Genomic DNA, 4,061 nt, shown 5'->3' on the forward strand with positions numbered 1-4,061 from the left:
ACCGGCCCGGTCACCAACTGCGCCGCCCCGACGCGCCCGGCCACCGCCGCCTTCGCCCATCGCCGCCCCGTCCTCGCCCTCGCCTCCCGGAGCCAGATCCGGCCGCCCCCGCGGGAGTCCGACTGCCCCCCCGGCCTCCCTCGCCGCGTCCAGGCCTCGCCGTCGCCGGAGAAGACAGATCCAGCCGCCCCCGTCGGAGTTGACTTTTTCCGCGAGGTTGATTTTTCCTCCAAGTCCCAAAAATTCCAGATCCAAGTGTTCATGTTCTTGGCCTCGTAACTTTGCCTCCGTAGCTCCGATTCATGCATATAGCATATCAAAATGTTCGCCTCAGAGAGTACATCATTTCATTCCATTGCATCATTTTCATTTAAGTTCATCTTGATGCCCGAAATTCTGTTAGAAGAGGGCTACTTGAGTTAATTGTCAGATCTGCTACTCCATTTAGAGTTTTGTCATTTTTGCCATGATTATTGTGTGCATGATATGCCCTGATGCTCTACATATGTTTTGTTAAGGGGTTTGTCATCTTTCCAGAGGTGCAACCCATGTATTTTTGTGATGTATGTGGTGACTAGTGCAAGCTTGCCAAGTGAGGCACTTGGTAATTCTGATTTCAGGGACTTAGCAATTCCACTAAAGGAATTTTCGTGTTTATCTCATGATGCCATATGTTCATGTTGTTTCCTAGTGATCTGTGCCTCTTTTGAGGATGATCAGTAAAGGAGTTTTGCTAATCTTGTAGTGCTCTATCCATCTGTGTCTTTTTTTGCAATTATGGAGCACCCTAGCTTGAGTCAATCGAGCTCTACTTTTGCTACTTTGTGAATCTGGGCAGATTGTCAACTTGTTTTCAATTTTGCCGATGATGTTGTAGTTTATCCGTGCATGCTATGCTATTGTTCTTGCCATGTCTAGTTTGCATTTTGTGTGTTCTTGATTGATGTGTGCTTAGCTTATCATGACTTACACCGTAGTGAGTGCATCGAGCTCGTAAACATGCCTACTTGATTTATGTTTCAGCATGTGCCAGTTTTCACCAAGTCTGAAAACTGATTATGCTTTTGCTATGTTCACATGCTTGTTAGTATATTTTCTGATCCCTTTTGGCTCAAGGTCACTAAGGGACTTTTGTTAAGCTATTTGAGTAGCTCCATGCCATGTCTTACTTTGTCTTGTTCAGGTCCTGTAGCATGTTGTTTCCTTGCCCCGAAGAGTGCTACTTGGTCTGAAATTCCAGACAAGTGTTAATTTCACTAAGTCTGAGATCTGTTTACCATATGCATTTTTGCCATGCTTGTTTGAACCCGTTAATGGATGAATTGTGTAACACCCTCGATGCGACTATAGCTCCCACGTGTCAAGCCACGACTTAGAGACATAATCGCATTGAAGGAATATGTCGCAAGTTAGGCAATCTTCACAACATCCCATGTAATATGATAATAAAAGGGGAGATAACGTAGTTGGCTTACACTCGCCACGTCAATCAAGTACATAAATAACATTACATCAACCAAACACTCATGGCCCGACTACGGCGCCAAAATAAAAGAGAACCCAACATGCGACAGCGGTCCCGTTCACCCCCAACTGGGCACCACTACTGATCATCGGGAAAGGAAACATAGTAATGTTGAGAGTCTTCGTCGAACTCCCACTTGAGCTCATACGCGTCTCCTGGAGCGGAATCATCAGGCCCTGCATCTGGTGTAATAGTAATCTGTGAGCCACAGGGACTCAGCAATCTCGCACCCTCGCGATCAAAACTATTTAAGCTTATAGGAATGGCAAGGTAAATATAAGTGGAGCTGCAGCAAGCGACTAGCAAGTATGGTGGCTAACTTATTCGCAAAAGAGAGCGAGAAGAGGAGGCAAAGCGCGAGCGAGAAACTAGAGATCAACCTGCACAAACATTACTCCAACACCGTGTCCACTTCCCGGACTCCGCCGAGAAGAGGCCATCACGGTAACACACTCGATTGATTCATTTTAATTAAGTTAAGGTTCAAGTTATCTACAACCGGACATTAACAAATTCCCATCTGCCCATAACCGCGGGCACGGCTTTCGAAAGTTCAGTCCTTGCAGGGGAGTCCCAACTTAGCCCATTACAAGCTCTCACGGTCAACGAAGGAATAGACCTCCTCCCAAGACGTTCCGACCAGACTCGGTATCTCGGTTACTCAAGACACTTCGACAGGTTAAAACAAGACCAGCAACACCGCCCGAATGTGCCGACAAATCCCGATAGGAGCTGCACATATCTCTTTCTCAGGGCACACTCAGATGATACTAGCTACGAGTAAAACCAACCCTCAAGTTTCTCCGAGGTGGCCCCGCAGGCAGTTCAGTTCGGACCAACACTCAGAGGGAGCACTGGCCCGGGGGGGTTAAAATAAGATGACCCTTGGGCTCCGGTAACCCAAGGGAAAAAGAGGCTAGGTGGCGAATGGTAAAACCAAGGTGGGGCATTGCTGGAAAAGCTTTAATCAAGGCGAACTATCAAGGGGTTCCCATTATAACCCAACCGCGTAAGGAACGCAAAATCCGGGAACATAACACCGATATGACGGAAACTAGGGCGGCAAGAGTGGAACAAAACACTAGGCGAGAGGCCAAGCCTTCCACCCTTTACCAAGTATATAGATGCATTAGGATAGCAAGATAATATAATGATATCCCAACAAGAAAATAAATATTCCAATAAGGAACGGCCTTCAATCTTCACCTGCAACTAGCAACGCTATAAGAGGGGCTGAGCAAAGCGGTAACATAGCCAATCAATGGTTTGCTAGGACAATGGTGCGTTAGAGGTTTGACATGGCAATTTGGGAGGCTTGAAAGCAAGTGGTAGGCATCATAGCAATGGCATAGCAAAAGAGCGAGCAAACTAGCATAGCAAAGATAGTAGTGATTTCGAGAGTATGATCATCTTGCCTGCACAGTTGTCAGAGTTGACTGGATCCTCCAAAGCAAACTCAACGGGCTCCTCGTTAGTGAACTCGTCTCCCGTCTCTACCCAAACAAGACAAACAAGCAACAAGGATACAATCAACCACGTGCAAGAACCCAAACAAGATGATGCGATGATGATATGCTATGCGGGATGCGATGCGGGATGCAAAATGCAAGATATGACATAAAATGCATGAACCTGGCCTCAACTTGGAAAACCAAGTGTGCCACTGGAAAGATGAGATGAAATCGCTTGAAAACGATATAAAGAACGCCGGAATCGGAGTTATGGTTTGGAAATGGCAAGCGATTCAAATATGACACCGGTCTGCGATTTACAGCAAGTAGCCAACTAAATGCAATGAGATGAACATGCTACAGCAACCAAACAAGACAACAAAATACATGGAAGGGATGCACACAAGATGCTTAACAAAAGTCTAGCATTGAGCTACGGCCAATTCACCCATTAACAGGTTCAAACAAGCATGGCAAAAATGCATATGACAAACAGATCTCAGACTTAGTGAAATTAACACTTGTCTGGAATTTCAGATCAGGTAGCCCTCTTCGGAGCAACAAAACTACATGCTACAGGATTTGAACATGGCAAAGTAAATCATGGAATGGAGCTACTCAAAGAGCTTAACAAAAGTCCCTTAGTGACCTTGAGCCAAAAAGGACCAGAAAATACAATTGCAAGCATGTGAACATAGCAAAAACATAATCAGTTTTCAGACTTAGTGAAAAACTGACACATGCTGAAATATAGCTCAAGTAGGCATGTTTACGAGCTCGATGCACTCACTACGGTGCAAGTCATGGCAAGACAAGCATACATCTATCAAGAAGGCACAAAATTCAAGCTAGACATGGCAAGAACAATAGCATAGCATGCACGGATCAACTACAACATCATCGGCAAAATTGCAAACAAGTTGACAATCTGCCCAGATTCACAAAGTAGCAAAAGTAGAGCTCGATTGACTCAAGCTAGGGTGCTCCATAATTGCAAACAAAGACATGGATGGATATAGAACTACAAGATTAACAAAACATCCTTACTGATCATCCTTAAAAGAGGCACGGATCACTACGAAACA

The sequence above is a fragment of the Triticum dicoccoides genome, chromosome 2A (genome assembly GCF_002162155.2).
Source record: "Triticum dicoccoides isolate Atlit2015 ecotype Zavitan chromosome 2A, WEW_v2.0, whole genome shotgun sequence".
Lineage (NCBI taxonomy): Eukaryota > Viridiplantae > Streptophyta > Magnoliopsida > Poales > Poaceae > Triticum > Triticum dicoccoides.